Consider the following 19,852-nt stretch of genomic DNA (forward strand, 5'->3'; position numbering starts at 1 on the left):
ACGTTTATCAAAGGCAACATCTTTTTGTCAGACATAGTTTGAGGCAGGGACTGGATAAGGCTTTCAGAATCACAGAGGTAATAGCTGCATACTTTAGATACTTTTCTGTGCCGTTTGTGTATGTCCAAAGTATCAACTCCTTGGTAAGTGATTCTACATAGAGAGATTTTACAAAATGTACGAAAGGGATAGAGAGGACTCTTCAACCTTTAATGAATAGAAAACACATTTCCCAGTGCAGAGAGAATCAAGCCATGGGGATGATTTTTATCTATTATGCATGTCACATATTGTTCCCAAAACGATTTAAGGTATCTTACAAGGATGCATAAAATGAAAAGATAAGAGTGCCATTCACACACACAAAAAAGATGTAGGAACAAAGTAGAATAAAAAAAAATGTCGTAAGTCTACTGTAGATAAACCACAGAAATAGATCTGACTTATAAATTTAAAACCTCTTAAGTTATAAAATTTACAATGGCCATGAGAGTCAAACAAAACAGTTGCTAAAGAGAAGTGCACTATACTTCATACTTAAATCAGATAACAGTTTCTCCTGGGGGTCCTCATGAAAAGGACACTGAGATGCAGATGAATCACATGTACCCAGAATGTCACATTCTGCTCTTAAGAGCTGAGAATTTCTTTGTTACAGAACCTTAAACCTTTTGAGATAAAGCACTGTTATGTAACTCATCCCATTTTCTATATAAAAAAAATCCTACAGATTATAGGAAAATATTTTTATCTGTGGTTAAATATGTAGCTGTATAGTTAAAATAAAAGAGGTATTGCTAAACCCAATTTTAAAATAAATGTCATATTTAAAAACCAAGAGGTACATCTTACAATAAGATTGGATGCTATTAAATTCCATAATCAGATTTTTTTCTCTTAGGCATTCACCTTTAAATTCAGCCTCTTGGGGCACCTGGGCGGCTCAGTTGGTTAGGCGACTGCCTTCGGCTCAGGTCATGATCCTGGAGTCCTGGGATCGAGTCCCGCATCGGGCTCCCTGCTCAGCGGGGAGCCTGCTTCTCCCTCTGACCCTCCCCCCTCTCATGTACTCTCTCTCTCTCTCTCTCATTCTCGCTCTCTCAAATAAATAAATAAATGAATCTTTAAAAAAATAAATAAAAAATAAATTCAGCCTCTTTTTGGCCAAGACACCCCTTCGGTACCAGTCTGTAAGTTATGCTTTTTTAATATTTCCCAAGTTGTTCCTCATTCCACATAGCCATCACTACCACCACCATCCAGGGTCCCATCATCTTTCATCTGGGCCATTCCTCCAACTGCTTCTTACATTCTGGTTTTCCTATGCTTTGTTTCCTATGCCTTAAGCCAGCCTCCTTTTCACTCCCAGGTTGATTTTTCTAAAGTGCTAATATGTTTATGGCCATCCTTTGTTCAATATTTCAATGGTGTCTATAATGATTTAATTGACACTTTATAATATGTTCTTTTGTTTCCTTTCCAGGAGTATTTGGAACATTAACTCCAAACACTCAGACACTCTACTTTTTTCCAGCAGCCATCCCGAGCCACATGTACTTCCCCAAATTTGGCATTTTTTTTTTTCTCACGTTGTCTCTTTCTGTCTTTGCACATCCTGTTGTCACTGTTTAAAGTGTCTTTCTTCACCTTGATATCAGTATGATTGTCACCTTTCCTGGAATCCCTTCCCTGGTGCCAACAATGTGGGTTGACTTACGTTCAGAGGTGTTCTCTTAGTCCCCTGTGTTTTTCATCTCTATTATAAACCTTATCACTATTCAAGCACCTTACTTCTCTGTCTCCCATGAGGTGGTGAGCTTTCTAAGGATAGCAATCATATCTTTTTAGTCCTCTAATTCAACTTCTGATAAATTTACTATAGTTGCTAATAATAAAAACAACCTTGATGTCCATAGTTCTTCCAGTGGGGTAGCCTGTGTTATAAAGCTTAGCATATATTTAATTATTTCAATAACTGCATAAGGTAGAGAGTAATGTTATCTCTGGTTGATAGATAATAAAAGGAAAGATTGAGAGTGCAATCAGTTTTTCAAAGGTAACCTAACTAGTGCTTCTAGTACAGAAGAACTAGAACAAAAAGGCCAACCAGCTTCACTAATTAATTTTTAAAATTCTAGGTGTGGGATGCCTCAGTAGTTGGCATCTACCTTGGGCTCAGGTCATGATCCCAGGGTTCTGGGATCAAGTCCTGCATCAGGCTCCTTGCTCAGGGGGGGAGCCTGCTTCTCCCTCTGCCTACTGATTCCCCCTGCTTGTGCACACTCTCTCTCTCTCTGACAAATAAATAAATAAAAATCTTAAAAAAATAAAATAAAATAAAAATCTATATGAATGAAAATACCATACTCAAGCTCAAAAGCAAACCCAAATCTGAAAGTAGAATATATTTTAACTATTTTAGCAAGGAAGGATTAAATATTTAATTGATGAAAATATGCAAATCTGTACAAGCAAGATGAAATCAAACAATAGGAAAAAAAAAAAACTCAAAAATGGCCAAGGCTGATAATAATGATATGAAAAATGATTGTATCAATAATTTTTTACTAACTTTTTTATTAAGATTTTATTTATTTATTTGACAGAGAGAGCGAGAGAGCACAAGCAGGGGGAACGGTAAAGGCAGAGGGAGAAGCAGCCTCCCTTCGATGCAGGTCTCAATCCCAGGACCCGGGGATCATGACCTGAGCCAAAGGCAGATGCTTAGCCATCTGAACCACCCAGGCGCCCCTTGTTACTAACTTTTATTTAATACAGGCAGTTCTTACTTTGCATGGTAGTACCACATGGTGAAAATGGCCATGTAGGCTGAAATTGTGCAAAGTAATCATAATCAATGGGAAAGATTACAAATGTTCTGTGATCTTTATATTATTTTGTCAGGACATTAAAAACTCTTACTGAAGGATATAAAAGATATAGTAAAATCAAATTAGTAAAATTAACACTGTAAACAGTGAAACATTGAGAATCACCATTTTATTTCTTCTTAAAAAAATTTCTGAGGAGTAGTTTGGACCTTGTTCTTACCTTCTGCTTTCCCTTATTTAAATAGAGTAAGCATCTTCTCTATGCCTTGGCAAACTGTCATTCTCCTTTCAAATTTGGGATTAGCTTCCAACATTTCATCCATTTTGCTTCCCATGATGTGAAAGACCTTGGAGAGTTCCTTTAACAGGAAATTTTTTGACAGTGTTACTTCCTCTCGGACATCTTCATCTTTGATGTCATAACCATTTTGTTCATATATATTAATAAATATTTCTTTTCACTTCATTTACCTTACCATTCTAATTTCACTTAGTGTTATTTCCATTTGTTTCTGCACCCTCATCTTTGTTATCCAATTCTCTTTTAAATTATCCACTTTTATAAGAGGTCACATGGGTTTATTTCCATGAGACAAGGAGGAGATCCACCTAAATGCTTTGCTGCCTGTTGTGAACAGGATAACAGATGTGTAGGGGCCAATTACTGACAGACTTTGGAAGAAGTAATATGAATATCTGCTCTCATGATGCCCATCTGTTGTTTCTGTAAGTATTTGTGAACTGAAGAACAAGTAGTGCCGATCACACCTAATGCTAGTACTCCTGGTTAATATAGCATGGTAACTGAAATTTGATCTGTGTTCTTGGGGGAGGCTGATGTTATTTAACTAAACTGTAGTAAATGAAACTATTGCATATCAGAGCCATGCAAAATAAGAACTTGTCTATTTACTATACCACATCTCCTGCATTCCATACCATAAATATTATCACAATAATCATAAGCAGGCATTGTTACAATCCTAATTCTACATGTGATGAAACTGCAGCACTGAGCTATAAAGTAAATTTATCTAAGGTCACATAATTATCTGTAATCATTCAAATCCAAGATCTTTCTTTTGGAGGCTGAGCTCTTAGTCTTAATACCCTATGACTTCTGGTATTCTGAATTAATGAATGAAATAATAAATGTACTGAATGTAGGATTGTTTCTGTCCTTTGTGATTTTTCACAATAATATTAATTAATTAATTCTCTATAAATAGATGAGTTGGTTTTAGAACCTCATTACCTGATAATGCTAGGCCCAAACAAATAAATTCATATATGCACTTTTTTTCAGAATAGATAAAATATATCAAACAAAACACTCAAACACTCTATGATGAGTGTTATTAATGCAAGTTGAACCTTAATTTATCATCACTCACTACAACTTGATGTTAAATTCTTCCACATGTATATAAACCATGTTGTTTTGTTATTGTTTTGTTTTTTATTTTGCGGAGTTTTTTGGAAGCTGTGATGATAGCAAAGAGGAAGGATCCTTTTGAAGTTTTGATAAACCCATGAGTGATCTTCTCAGAAAGATAAACATATACTCAGCATTTAGTGTATAATTTAAATGTGCACATTGTCTCCCCTGAATTCTATTCACAGACTTCCCAGGAGTTTAAGGGCTTACCTAGATCTTAGGTTCCCAAAAGGCCACAGGTTCATTTCTTTCTTCTGCTGTATCACTTAGTGAACCTTGGCTGTTTGTCGTCTCCTATATACTGCCATGCCATCATCTCGACACAAGCCTTCACCATTGACCCTGGTGGAGAAAAGTACATGGTCTATCATGCACCAGCTCTGAGGCTGCTTTGGCTTTTCTTCTTTTCTTCCAGCTCCTCTACTGGCACAGAATTAAAAAACAGTATTTTAAACATTCTCATATTCTTTTTTGCCTGTTCCTTTAATTCCACGTGATGTCCTGTGTTTGATTATTTTCAACCAGGTGCGTATTTGGTCGTGTATTTCCACTCTACCAATAAGGGCGTGTATTGATTATCATTCATGCATTCAACTAATATTTATTGGGTGCAAAAAATATGTGAATAATGTGTTCTCTGTGCTGAGAATTATACCAATAAAAAATGCATACAAAGGCACTGTTCTGAAGTGCCTTGCAAACTGATGGAGGCAGAAAGACAAAAAAACAAGTAAAAATTAATTAAATACTTAATTTAATATGATAGTATGCGTTCACAGAAATAAATTTAAAGATGATACAGAGTAGCTTTTTAGAAGAAGAGCCTATTTAGCATCTTTTGGGAGGGGAATTTCTAAAGTCATAATATTTGAGTTGAGACCATATTTTCATGCACGTAGGACAGAAATATACTAGGTAAAGAAAACAGCAAGTGAAAAAGGCCCTGAGGTGGAACAGACCTATTTGTGCATTAGGGAAGATCTGCACATGTTGGAAAGAATTAAAAATAATAGTGAAAGGAAATTTTAAACCTACAGCCAGATCCTAAGGGATTGTAGAACAGGAATTGAAAAAAGAGGCTGAACATCAAGCTTAGTAAATAGTCTATGATATGAAGTTAGAGAATTATACAGGATATTTGAAACAATTGAGAGGAAGTGATTGATTTAGTAATACCTATATAATACATCTCATAAACATCACTCTCACTTCTTCTGGATGTTTAAAGCGACATTGGGGAAGCAGGAGTACTATCAGTAGAAGGGTATTTTTGTAGTTCAGGGCGCCTACACTAAGGTGAAGGCAATGGTGATGAAAGGGTGTGGATGCTTAGAGATTGATTTTGGACAGGCCTATCTGATTTACATTAGGAGAAAGAAAAAGCTTAGCTCAAGTTATTGACAGGATGTATTGATTTAAAATGTTTGTAGATCACAGTCACTGAAATAATATTCTTTACATGTTTATAATTTATTTTTTCAGGTAAACTATGTATGAAAACATAAAGAAATATCAATATATAGTGTTCCTGCAAACTTTGCTGAGATACAGCCTTTCTAGGGTTTTAAAAACTACTTTATAGTAATGCCTTTTTTTTCATTCAACCAATATTGCTCTCAAGTCTTAAATATTATAGTGTTCACCTGTAATTTTATAGAACATTTCTTACTTTTGAAAGCAAAGTACCTCTGAAACAAATAATGCAATATATGTTAAGAAAAAAAAAAGAAGAAGAAGGTAGCAGGAGGGGAAGAATGAAGCGGGGGGAGTCAGAGGGGTAGACGAACCATGAGAGACGATGGACTCTGAAAAACAAACAGGGTTCTAGAGGGGAGGGGGGTGGGAGGATGGGTTAGCCTGGTGGTGGGTATTGAGGAGGGCACATTCTGCATGGAGCACTGGGTGTTATGCACAAACAATGAATCATGGAACACTTCATCTAAAACTAATGATGTAATGTATGGGGATTAACATAAGAATAAAAAAATACTTTTCTAAATATCAAATAACTCATACAGAATTATATGATCTTATGGTCTCTTTAACTGATTTGTTTTACATAATATTTCATTTTTTAGCCTTTGTTTTTTCTTACCTAAAAGTCTTACATATTTTATTTGTGCATATTCAGATATGGTGATTTTAGAGAAATTTTAAATATCTCAAAATTTTCCTATTTCTTCATTTTGGTAAATCAGAAACATGCCACTAATAAATTTCCCCCCAAATATGTCAATACAAAGATGTAAACTTCTTTTCATCTTCTCTAAAATACTAAATCAGCACTTCAGGCCAGAAATACTTGCTTAACATTTCAGTTCAGTAAACCTGACTGGAGAATCTATGTGACAGGCTCTGTGCCAGGTGCTGTGGGAGGCTCCCTGTAGTCACTGTCAGTCTCTAAAATTCAATTTACATCATTAATGTAGGAATGACCTGTATTTTATTTTTTAATAGCATGTTAATAGTCTATGGGTAGATTGACCTCATAGGATTTTTTTTTTTCCTGTATCATTTGTCATGCTCTCACCAGTGCCTATGAGTTTCAGTGATTTTTCTTGACTCGTACCAGTTGCTAAGTAACATGGAAAAGTACAGCTGCAGCTTCACTTCCTTCAAACTGCTGCTCCTAAATATGAATAAAATCATAGACATTCTATTTTTGTGTTCAGAACTCACGGCTTTCAAAGCTTCTGTGTCAGATTCTTTGAAGCATAATGGAGAAGGCAGTAAAATTACAGACTGAGTAAGACTTCTGAAAAATATTTGCTTCTTTTTTTTTTTCTCCAGATGCAATTAGATTATTTTTTCTTCTACCTCTGAGCTTCCATTAAAGTTCTGTAATGGACAAATTGAACTAAGAACCAAGAGGACTCTGCTTGACCTTGAGCAAGTTATAAATTTCTCAAGTGTCTGTTTCTTAATCTAATGTATGAACTGGTTAAATTCAGTGTTCATTTTTCCTCTTCTAGCTGGATGATTCTATGAAATAGTCTGCATTGTATCACTAAACTACTGAATGGCATTCTTTACAAATCATGTTATTATTTTTGTAGTTCATCTTTATTTGGCTTACACAGGATAAATACTAAAGATATTTTAAAGAGAATTCTACTTCTAGACACTTGCTAGTTCTTTGCATTCTCTGTGGGTAAACAAAAATATTCACATAAAGATAATATGATGTAATAACCCTTTGACAAAGTTCTAGGTCATTTCCCTAGTCAAAGTTCACATTGTAGGTGCCTGAGTTCAGCTTGCAACTTGGGGAATGAAACAAGAGTGTATGTTCCTTGGGCGCCTGGGTGGCTCAGTTGGTTAAGCGACTGCCTGCGGCTCAGGTCATGATCCTGGAGTCCCGGGATCGAGTCCCGCATCGGGCTCCCTCCCTAGGCCTTGACCTCCTGCAGAGAGAATGTTTTTTGTATATTTCATCTTTACAATTACAGAACCTAGCATAGTTCCTGTTGTATTGCAGTTATTAAATATTTTCTTTTAAGCAGCAGAAGTAAAAGGTGCTTTAGGAAACCTCATGTATCCTTTGACTAGTGGGGGTATAGTTAACAAATTACTTCTTTTTAGAACAAAATTTCATGGAGCCTATATCTCCAGATTCTGTATCCTCAGAAACAATCTAAGAAATAGCATTTTATGTGTTTCTATAGAGCATATCTTCACTCTAACAGAAAGTGTAAATTAAAAAAAATAATCACAATCATTTCAGATTCATCGTTTCTAATTCTGCCATTCTGTGTAATGGGTGCATGGCCCTGGGGGTAATTGGGAAAGGAATTGTACTTTATTTCAAAAAGATTTTTTATAGTAATAGTGGAATTTATAAAATATATTCTAGGGTAAAAATTATACATTAGAAGAATACTTTAAGTTAATTTACAGTTAAATGGAAAATCTAATAGCACCCTCTTCCCAAGTATATATGCATACAATGTATGTTTAAAAAGAGAGAGAGACAAATCAAGAAGCTGACTCTTAACTATAGAGAACAAACTGATGGTCACTAGAAGGGGGGATAGATGAAATAGGTGATGGGGATTAAAGAATACAGTTAGCATGATGAGCACTGAGTAATGTATAGAATTGTTGAATCACCATATTGTACACCTGAAACTAATACAACACTGTATGTTAACTATACTGGAATAACTATACTGAAAAAAATACAGAACTTTTTTTTTTTTTAAGATTTATTTATTTATGTGAGAGAGAGAGCATGTGCATGCACATGAGAGGAGAGGGGCAGAGAGAGGAGAAAGAGAATCCTAAGTAGGCTCCACGTGGAGCCCGACACAGGGCACTATCTCACGACACTGAGATCATGACCTGAGCTGAAATCGAGAGTTAGGTGCTTGACTGACTGAGCACCCCCAGGGGCCCCAGAAGCTTATGTTCTTTTTTTTTTTCAGTTTTTCTTGTATTATGTTATGTTAATCACCATACATTTCATCATTAGTTTTTGATGTAGTGTTCCATGATTCATTGCATATAACACCCAGTGCTCCATTCAGTACGTGTCCTCTTTAATATCCATCACCAGGCTAACCCATCCCCCCACACCCCTCCCCTCTAGAACCCTCAGTTTGTTTCTCAGAGTCCATAGTCTCTCATGGTTCGTATCCCCCTCCAATTTTCCCGCCTTAATTTAAAAAATCTTCTGTAGGACCAAAGAAGATAACTAGCATCATATAGAATTAAATAATTTCGGTTTTTAAAATGATATCAGCAAAAAACCCTAGCCTTACTTTTGCCTTAAATTAATTAAATATAATTTTTGAGTGGAGTAGGATAAAGGAAATATTTTATAATAAAAATAGGTAAAGACAATTACCTCCTTCTCATTGTTCCATTTAGGCTTAGTTTTCAAAAATGTAAATGAGAATGTGAAGTCCTAAATAAATTCTTTCTTATATTCTTGCTTGCTTATGCAAATATATTGTTATATTGAACAGTCAAATGTAGGATTTATCTGCTTTTATGGTAATTGTTCTCTATATTCAGTGACAATTTAATTAAATGGAGATGCCCCTAAAATATATTGGTTTTCAGTGTTAATTATTGTCTCCTATAAATGATTGATAATTTTAAAAGGCAATAATTTATCTGAAGTATTTTTTATATGTAGAAGCATTTTTTTCTTTTTCACAATTTAAGTATATTCACTAATTATTTTTCTAAGTATAAACATAATACTATGGAAGAATTTCTGTGAAATGTATTATAAGATAGAGTTGATTCCAACCATGATTTTATGGTCTGAGTTTGAAGAAATATTTATACTGCTGAGGCCGAGTATATTGGAAGGAAAGAAAAAAGGAAAAGAGGAAAGAAGGAGGGAAGGAAAGAAAGAATGAAAGAAAGAAACAGATAAAAGGGAAAAGAGAAATAAGGGATTTATTTTTTGTTTCTTGTTTTTTTAGGGGGGGGAGGGATAGAAGGAGAAAAAGAGAGAGAGAGAGAGAATCTTAAGCAGGCTCCACACCCAGCTCAGAGCCCTACACAGGACTCAATCTCACAACCCTGAGATCAAGACCTGAGCCGAAATTAAGAATTGGATGCTTAACTGACTGAGCCACCCAGGCACTCCTTTTTATTGTTTTTAGTACCGAAAATGTATATAAAGCAAACGAAGTGTGTTATTTAACCTACATGATATCACTTAAACTAAGGCTCTTTTTTTTTTTTTAAGATTTTATTTATTTATTTGAGAGAGAGAATGAGAGAGCATGAGAGGGGGGAGGGTCAGAGAGAGAAGCAGACTCCCTGCTGAGCAGGGAGCCTGATGTGGGACTCGATCCCAGGACTCCAGGATCATGATCTGAGCCGAAGGCAGTCGCTTAACCAACTGAGCCACCCAGGCACCCTAAACTAAGGTTCTTAATCGGCTCAGGGAAAAGACATATTTATGAATATGCCGCCAGGATTATGTCTCAAATTTTATATTAATCGGCTTTTTACACATATTCTGTTTTGTGAGTGGGGCCACTAAGAGCTGTTTTGTACACTAGCTAAAGCTTAATTTGGACTTTTTCCTGTGTCTTAGTTAGCTGGCACACAGGCTGAGACATAACAGCTCAGGATGGTAAATATGGTGTCCTACATCTAATTCCAATGGATGGGTTCCCCCACACCACCAAGCAACTCAGTTCTGACACCAACTGGAGACAGCATCAGATATCTATGCCAGCTCTTTGATTATGAGCTAAGTTCTACCATACTGCCCTCCCACCACTCCCCATTTCAGATACCACTGCAAGTCCAGGCTATCATCTGTGCTTCTGACCAACTGGTTATAAATGGGAGTTTCTAACCCCTGCCTTGGGTTCAATCAGTTTGCTAGAGCAGCTAACAGAAGTCAGAGAAGCATTTTGCTTACTAGATTGCTGGCTTATTATAAAAGGATATAACTCAGGAATAGCCAGATGAAAGAGATACAGAAAACAAAGTATGGGGAAGGGGCACAAGCTTCCATCCTTGCTCCAGACATTCTACTCTCCCTGAATCTCACATGTTCACCAATTTGGATGCTCTCCAAACCCTATCCTTTTGGGTTTTTAATGGAGGCTTCATGTTATAGGTAAGTTTGATTAAATCATTGGCCATTGGCAATTGGTTCATCCTCCCTCCCCAGATCTCAGGAGGTGGACTGAAAGTTCCAACCCTCTAATCACATGGTTGGCTCTTCTGAAAACCAAACCTCAGACTTAGGTGAAGTCAACTCCTTAACATAACTGAAGACACAATTATGCCTCTCATCGCTTAGGAAATTCCAAGGGTCTTATGAGTTCTTCGGGAGGAAGACCAAATACATAGTTCTTACTATAAAATCACAATATGGTCTTGACTAAGACAACTCAGTTCTGCTTCACATGGTCCTTCTTTATGAAAACTAGTCTAGACATAGTCTCATCAGAAGTGCAGAGGAACAAGAGAACAGGCAGAAGTAATTGTTTTGTTTCAATGCAGATTATGCTCAGAGACTCACTCTGTGCCAGCAATTTATTTAACATAGTTTCACTATGGGAAATCCACAAGCCAGTAGTATACAAGCTAACATCTCTTAATGAGCCAGTAAAGAATTAATATACTCAAAGGATAGATTAATCACACTATTGTCTCTGGTAAGGGGAAATGAAAGAAATACAGTCCAAATTTAGTTGAGACATATCTTTATACTAGTTGGTATTCAGGAGAGGTGGCTTAACCAACAAAGAGCTGAGGTCCAGCTACCAGCACAAAAGTGAAAGTTCCCTGTTGTTAGAGCATGTTGCTAAGGAAAAGGGTACAGGTGTTGGCAGGCAAGATAATCTTCAAGGGGTTGCTGCATGGTTTACACCACTGCTGAAAATGAGTTGCCTTGCCATGGCAGGAGCTAATGCCAAGGTCTTTGGAAGGCTACTTAGGCCAGCAAAATGTAGCCTCATCCAGACCGAAGCCTTGGATAGTTCTCACAAACTCTGATTATGTATAGTGTAAATGTCACCTTGCTATAGTTGTTTCTTCCTGTTCTTATCAAAATCAGTAGTGCCCCTCTGAAAGCTCAAAAAGCTCATGAGTATTTATCAGCAACTGCAGGTGTTAAATGACAACGTCCTGACACAATAACTTTATTCTTATATCAAAACAACTTTAATTATAAAAATAAATTTGTCCTTAAAAACAACATAGTTCATTTTATTTTACTTTCTTTTTTTATTTAAATTCAAGTTAGTTAACATGTAGTGTAGTATTGGTTTCAGAAGAAGAATTTAGTAATTCATCACTTGCATATAACACCCAGTGCTCATCCCAACAAAGTGCCCTTTTTACATACCCATCATCCATTTAGCCCATTCCCGACCCACCATTCCTCCAGCAACCCTCTGTTCTCTTAACTATAGAGTCTCTTATGGTTTGCCTCAACTTAATATTTCCCATAAACAAGAAAAATTTGAGTCATGTCAAACCACTACAGAATAATAATCTAGGTCTTTTCTATCCCACTGATTGCATCAAGTTTGCTAATATTCTGTTACCCAAGCCAAGTCACCTGGTCAATACCAGAGTCATACAGGAAGTGGATTATAAGTTTATAAAAAAAGGTTATGACTACAGAAAGACCATTAACTGGCACAATCAATGTACTATACCACGCCTCAACATATGGAAGGAGAGCTGCTTTCATTGAAAATAGGAATCTGGAGGCAGAGCAAGATGGCGGAGGAGTAAGAGACATGGATTTCATCTGGTCTCAGGAATTCAGCTGGATAGGGATCAAACCATTCTGAACACCTATGAACTCAACAGGAGATCGAAGAAAAGAATAGCAACAACTCTCTGAACAGAAAAGCGACCACTTTCTGGAAGGTAGGACGTGTGGCGAAGTGAATCCGAGGCAATATTCAGGAGGATAGACGGCGGGGGAGGGGCCTCCATCCGCCGCTTCTGGCAAGTGATAGAGCCGCAGAGCACAAAATCAGAACTTTTAAATGTCTGCTCCGCTGAGGGACGTCACTCTGGGGGCTAAGTGGGGGGTGGAACCCATACTGGGACAGTGTGGTCTCAGGACCCTCGGGGTCACACAAAGACCGGGGGTCCTGAGTGCGGCAGAGCTCCCAGGTATCAGAGCAGGGAATCCAGCTGCAGAGACGGAGCCCAGGCGCGGGTTCTCAGCTCGGGGTTGCCATAAACTGTGATCCGTGGCACAGTTGGGCCATTGCTCCTCCAGCAGGGACCCAAGAAGCAGCAGATCCGGGGAGACTCACCGTCTTCCCGCAGGAGGAGAGGCGCGGGAGTGCACCGCAGGATCTACTGGGTTTGGAGACTGCACTGGGTCGGGTGCCAGAGTCTCCAAACCCAGAGATAGAAACGCCCGGTCACAGGCCAGGTGAGCACAGAGTGCAGCTGGAGACTGGGGAGACAGGAGTGATTGACTGCTTTTCTCTGGGGGCTCACTGAGGAGCGGGGCCCCCAGTTCTCGGATCCTCCGGGGTGGAGATTGGGAGGCCGCCATTTTCACTCTCGGCCTCCAAAGCTGTACAGAAATCTTGCAGGGAACAAAAGCTCCTGAGAGCAAACCCAAGCAGATTACTTAGCCAGGACCGGCAAGGGCGGGGCAATTCCACCTCCGGCAAAGACATTTGGGAACCACAGGAACAGGCCCCTCCCCCAGAAGATCAGCGAGAACAGCCAGACAAGACCAAGTTTACCAGTCAATGAGAACGGCAGAACTCCAGCACTAGGGAAATACTGCACATAGAATCCATAGTGTTTTTACCATGATTCTGTAGTCTTTCAAAGTTAATTTTTTTTTTAAAGACTTTATTTATTTATTTCAGAGAGAGAAAATGAGAGAGAACATGAGAGGGAGGAGGGTCAGAGGGAGAAGCAGACTCCCTGCCGAGCAGGGAGCCCGATGCGGGACTTGACCCTGGGACTCCAGGATCATGACCTGAGCCGAAGGCAGTCGCTTAACCAACTGAGCCACCCAGGCGCCCCAAAGTTAATTTTTTTTAACCATCTTTTTTATTTTTGAATTTTTTTCCCCCTTTTTCAACCAACATCTTATCAATCCCTTTCTTAAAAAACATTTTTATTTTACATTTTTAGAGTCATATTCTATCTCTTCATAGTAGTTACCCGTATTTTTGGCATATATATATATATAAGTTGTTCTCTCTTTAAAATTTTGAGATAGTTTCTTCTAACAGATCAAAATATACCCTAAATCTCTAGTGCACGGTTTTTTTCTACTCCCCTGCCTGATCACATTCTCTCCTTTTTCTTTTTTCTTTTTTAATCCTCTTCTTTCTTTTTTCAAACAACTTCTTATCAATTCCTTTTATAAAATTTTTTATAATTTCCATCTTTACAGTCATATTCCATCCCTTCATCACATCACCCCTTATTTTTGAACATATATAAGTTTTTCTTTCTTTAAAATTTTGGGAGGCACTTTCTTCTAACAGACCAAAACACACCCAAATCCTAGTGTGTGGCACTGATCTATATACAAGCCTGATCATATTTGATAATATTCTGTTTTTTTTTCTTCTGTTTTTGTTTGTTTTTATCTATCTTTTTCTTTTTTTTTCCTTTTTTTTTTTTCTTTTTCTTTTTTCTCTCTTTCCCTTTCTTTTCTCACTGCTTCAGGTCTTTTCTGATTTGTTTAGAGTATATTTTCTGGGGACATCGTTACCCTGTTAGCATTTTGTTCTCTCATTAATCTATTCTCCTCTGGGCAAAATGACAAGACGGAAAAAATCACCTCAACAAAAAAAACAAGAGGTAGTACCGACTGCCAGGGACCTACTCAATACGGACATTAGTACAATGTCGGATCTAGAGTTCAGAATCATCACTTTAAAGATACTAGCTGGGCTTGAAAAAAATATGGAAGTTATTAGAGAAACCCTTTCTGGAGAAGTAAAAGAACTAAAATCCAACCAAGTAGAAATCAAAAAGGCTATTAATGAGGTGCAATAAAAAATGGGGGCGCTAACTGCTAGGATAAATGAGGCAGAAGAGAGAATCAGTGAGATAGAAGACCAAATGATGGAAAATAAAGAAGCTGAGAAAAAGACAGATAAACAACTACTGGATCACGAGGGCAGAATTCGAGAGATAAGCGATACCATAAGACGAAACAACATTAGAATAATTGGGATCCCAGAAGAAGAAGAAAGAGAGAGGGGGGCAGAAGGTACAATGGAGCAAATTATAGCAGAGAACTTCCTTGATCTGGGGAAGGAAACAGGCATCAAAATCCAGGAGGCACAGAGAACCCCTCTCAAAATCAATAACAATAGGTCAACACCCCGACATCTAATAGTAAAACTTACGAGTCTCAGAGATAAAGAGAAAATCCTGAAAGCAGCTCAGGAGAAGAGATATGTAACATACAATGGTAGAAATATTACATTGGCAACAGACCTATCCACAGAGACCAGGCAGGCCAGAAAGGACTGGCATGATATCTTCAGAGCACTAAATGAGAAAAATATGCAGCCAAGAATACTATATCCAGCTAGGCTGTTATTGAAAATAGAAGGAGAGATAAAAAGCCTCCAGGACAAACAAAAACTAAAGGAATTTGCAAACACGGAACCAGCCCAACAAGAAATCATGAAAGGGGTCCTCTAAGCAAAGAGAGACCCTAAAAGCAACAGACCAGAAAGGACCACAGACAATATACAGTAACAGTCACCTTACAGGCAATACAGTGGCACTAAATTCATATCTTTCAATAGTTACCCTGAATGTAAATGGGCTAAATGCCCCAATCAAAAGACACAGGCTATCAGATTGGATTAAAAAACAAGACCCATCAATATGCTGTCTGCAAGAGACTCATATTAGACCCTAAGACACCCCCACGTTGAAAGTGAGGGGGTGGAAAACCATTTACCATGCTAATGGACACCAAAAGAAAGCTGGGGTGGCAATCCTTATATGAGACAAATTAGATTTTAAACCAAAGACTCTAATAAGAGATGAGGAAGGACACTCTATCCAACTTAAAGGGCCTATCCAACAAGAAGATCTAACAATTGTAAATATCTATGCCCCTAACATGGGAGCAGCCAATTATATAAGGCAATTAACAACAAAAGCAAAGAAACACATTGACAACAATACAATAATAGTGGGGGACTTAAACACTCCCCCTCACTGAAATGGACAGATCCTCTAAGCAAAAGATCAACAAGGAAATAAAGGCTTTAAATGACACACTGGACCAAATGGACTTCACAGACATATTCAGAACATTCCATCCCAGAGCAACAGAATACACATTCTTCTCTAGTGCCCATGGAACATTCTCCAGAATCGATCACATCCTAGGTCATAAATCAGGTCTCAACCAGTACCAAAAGATTGGGATCATTCCCTGCCTATTTTCAGACCACAATGCTTTGAAACTAGAACTCAATCACAAGAGGAAAGTCAGAAAGAACTCAAATACATGGAAGCTAAAGAGCATCCTACTAAAGAATGAATGGGTCAACCAGGAAATTAAAGAGGAATTAAAAAAATTCATGGAAACCAATGAAAATGAAAACACAACTGTTGAAAATCTTTGGGATGCAGCAAAGGCAGTCCTAAGACGAAAGTATATAGCAATACAAGCCTTTCTCAAGAAACAAGAAAGGTCTCAAATACACAACCTAACTCTACACCTAAAGGAGCTGGAGAAAAAACAGCACATAAAGCCTAAACCCAGCAGGGGAAGAGAAATCATAAAGATCAGAGCAGAAATCAATGAAATAGAAACTAAAAGAACAGTAGAACAGATCAACGAAACTAGGAGCTGGTTCTTTGAAAGAATTAACAAGATTGATAAACCCTTGGCCAGACTTAGCAAAAAGAAAATAGAAATGACCCAAATCAACAAAATCATGAATAAAAGAGGAGATATCACAACCAACACCAAAGAAATACAAACAATTATAAGAACATATTATGAGCAACTCTATGCCAGCACCTTCGATAACCTGGAAGAAATGGATGCATTCCTAGAGATGTATCAACTACCAAAACTGAAACAGGACGAAATAGAAAACCTGAACAGACCTATAACCACTAAGAAAATTGAAACAGTCATCAAAAATCTCCCAACAAACAAAAGCCCAGGGCCAGATGGCTTCCCACAGGAATTCTACCAAACATTTAAAGAAGAATTAATACCTATTCTTCTGAAACTGTTCCAAAAAAACAGAAATGGAAGGAAAACTTCCAAACTCATTTTATGAGGCCACCATTACCATGATCCCAAAACCAGACAAAGACCCCATCAAAAAGGAGAATTACAGACCAATATCCCTGATGAACATGGATGCAAAAATTCTCACCAAAATACTAGCCAATAGGATCCAACAGTACATTAAAAGGATTATTCACCACGACCAAGTGGGATTTATCCCTGGGCTGCAAGGTTGGTTCAACATCCACAAATCAATCAACATGATACAATACATTAACAAAAGAAAGAATAAGAACGATATGATCCTCTCAATAGATGCAGAAAAGCATTTGACAAAGTACAGCATCCTTTCTTGATCAAAACTCATCAGAATATAGGCATAGAGGGTACATACCTCAATATCATAAAAGCCATCTATGAAAAACCCACAGCGAATATCATTCTCAAGGGGGAAAAACTGAGAGCATTCCTTCTAAGGTCAGGAACGCGGCAGGGATGTCCACTATCACCATTGCTATTCAACATAGTGTTAAAAGTCCTAGCCACAGCAATCAGACATCAAAAAGAAATCAAAGGCATCCAAATTGGCAAAAAAGAAGTCAAACTCTCACTCTTTGAGGATGATATGATACTTTATGGGGAGAACCCCAAAGACTGCACCCCAAAAATGCTAGAACTCATACAGGAATTCAGTAAAGTGGCAGGATATAAAATCAATGCACAGAAGTCAGTGGCATTCCTATACACCAACAACAAGACAGAAGAAAGAGAAATTAAGGAGTCGATCCCATTTACAATTGCACCCAAAAGCACAAGATACCTAGGAATAAATCTAACCAAAGAGGCAAAGTATCTGTACTCCGAAAACTATAAAATACTCATGAAAAAAATTGAGGAAGACACAAAGAAATGGAAAAACGTTCCATGCTCATGGATTGGAAGAACAAATATTGTGAAGATGTCAATGCTACCTAGAGCAATCTACACATTTAATGCAATCCCTATCAAAATACCATCCACTTTTTTCTAAAAAATGGAACAAATAATCCTAAAATTTATATGGAACCAGAAAAGACCCCGAATAGCCAGAGGAACGTTGAAAAAGAAAAGCAAAGCTGGCGGCATCACAATTCCAGACTTCCAGCTCTATTACAAAGCTGTCGTCATCAAGACAGTATGGTACTGGCACAAAAACAGACACATAGATCAATGGAACAGAATAGAGAGCCCAGAACTGGACCCTCAAGTCTATGGTCAACTAATCTTTGACAAAGCAGGAAAGAATGTCCAATGGAAAAAAGACAGTCTCTTCAACAAATGGTGTTAGGAAAACTGGATAGCCACATGCAGAAGAATGAAACTGGACCATTTCCTTACACCACACACAAAAATAGACTCCAAATGGTTGAAAGACCTCAATGTGAGACAGGAGTCCATCAAAATCCTAAAGGAGAACACAGGCAGCAACCTCTTCGACCTCAGCCACAGCAACTTCTTCCTAGAAACATCACCAAAGGCAAGGGAAGCAAGGGCAAAAATGAACTATTGGGACTTCATCAAGATAAAAAGCTTTTGCACAGCAAAAGAAACAGTCAACAAAACCAAAAGACAACCAACAGAATGGGAGAAGATATTTGCAAATGCCATATCAGATAAAGGGCTAGTATCCAAAATCTATAAAGAACTCATCAAACTCAACACCCAAAGAACAAAGAATCCAATCAAGAAATGGGCAGAAGACATGAACAGACATTTTTCCAAAGAGACATACAACTGGCCAACAGACACATGAAAAAGTGCTCAACATCACCCGGCATCAGGGAAATCCAAATCAAAAGCTCAATGAGGTACCACCTCACACCAGTCAGAATGTCTAAAATTAACAAGTCAGGAAATGACAGATGTTGGCGGGGATGTGGCGAAAGGGGAACCCTCCTACACTGTTGGTGGGAATGCAAGCTGGTACAGCCTCTTTGGAAAACAGTATGGAGGTTCCTCAAAAAGTTGAAAATAGAGCTACCATATGAACCAGCAATTGCACTACTGGGTATTTATCCCAAAGATGCAAAAGTAGGGATCCGAAAGGGTACGTGCACCCCGATGTTTATAGCAGCAATGTCTACAATAGCCAAACTGTGGAAAGAGCCAAGATGTCCATCGGCAGATGAATGGATAAAGAAGATGTGGTATATATATACAATGGAATATTATGCAGCTATCAAATGGAATGAGATCTTGCCATTTACAATGACGTGGATGGAACTGGAGGGTATTTTGCCGAGTGAAATAAGTCAAACAGAGAAAGACATGTATCATATGACCTCACTGATATGAGGAATTCTTAATCTCAGGAAACAAACTGAGGTTTGCTGGAGTGGGGGGTGGGGTGGGAGGGATGGCGTGACTAGGTGATAGACACTGGGGAGGGTTTGTGCTCTGGTAAGCGCTGTGAATTGTGCAAGACTGTTGAATCTCAGATCTGTACCTATGAAACAAATAATGCAATATATGTTAAGAAAAAAAAAAAGAAGATAGCAGGAGGGGAAGAATGAATGGGGGACAATCGGAGGGGTAGATGAACCATGAGAGTTGATGGACTCTGAAAAACAAACTGAGGCTTCTCGAGGGGAGAGGGTTGGGAGGATGTGTTAGCCTGGTGATTGGTATTAAAGAGGGCATGTTCATGTTCTGCATGGAGCACTGGGTGTTATGCACAATGAATCATGGAACAGTACATCTAAAACTAATGATGTAATGTATGGGGATTAACATAACAATAAAATTTAAAAAAAGAATAGGAATTTTAGTAGGATTTTGGTGTTCAACATATTCATAATTATTGGAAAACACCTAAATGTCTCCTTTTCAATTCTTTTGCTTCTTTTC

The sequence above is a fragment of the Mirounga leonina genome, unplaced genomic scaffold, assembly GCF_011800145.1.
Source record: "Mirounga leonina isolate KUSES-001 unplaced genomic scaffold, KU_Mleo_1.0 Mir_127, whole genome shotgun sequence".
Classification (NCBI taxonomy): Eukaryota; Metazoa; Chordata; class Mammalia; order Carnivora; family Phocidae; genus Mirounga; species Mirounga leonina.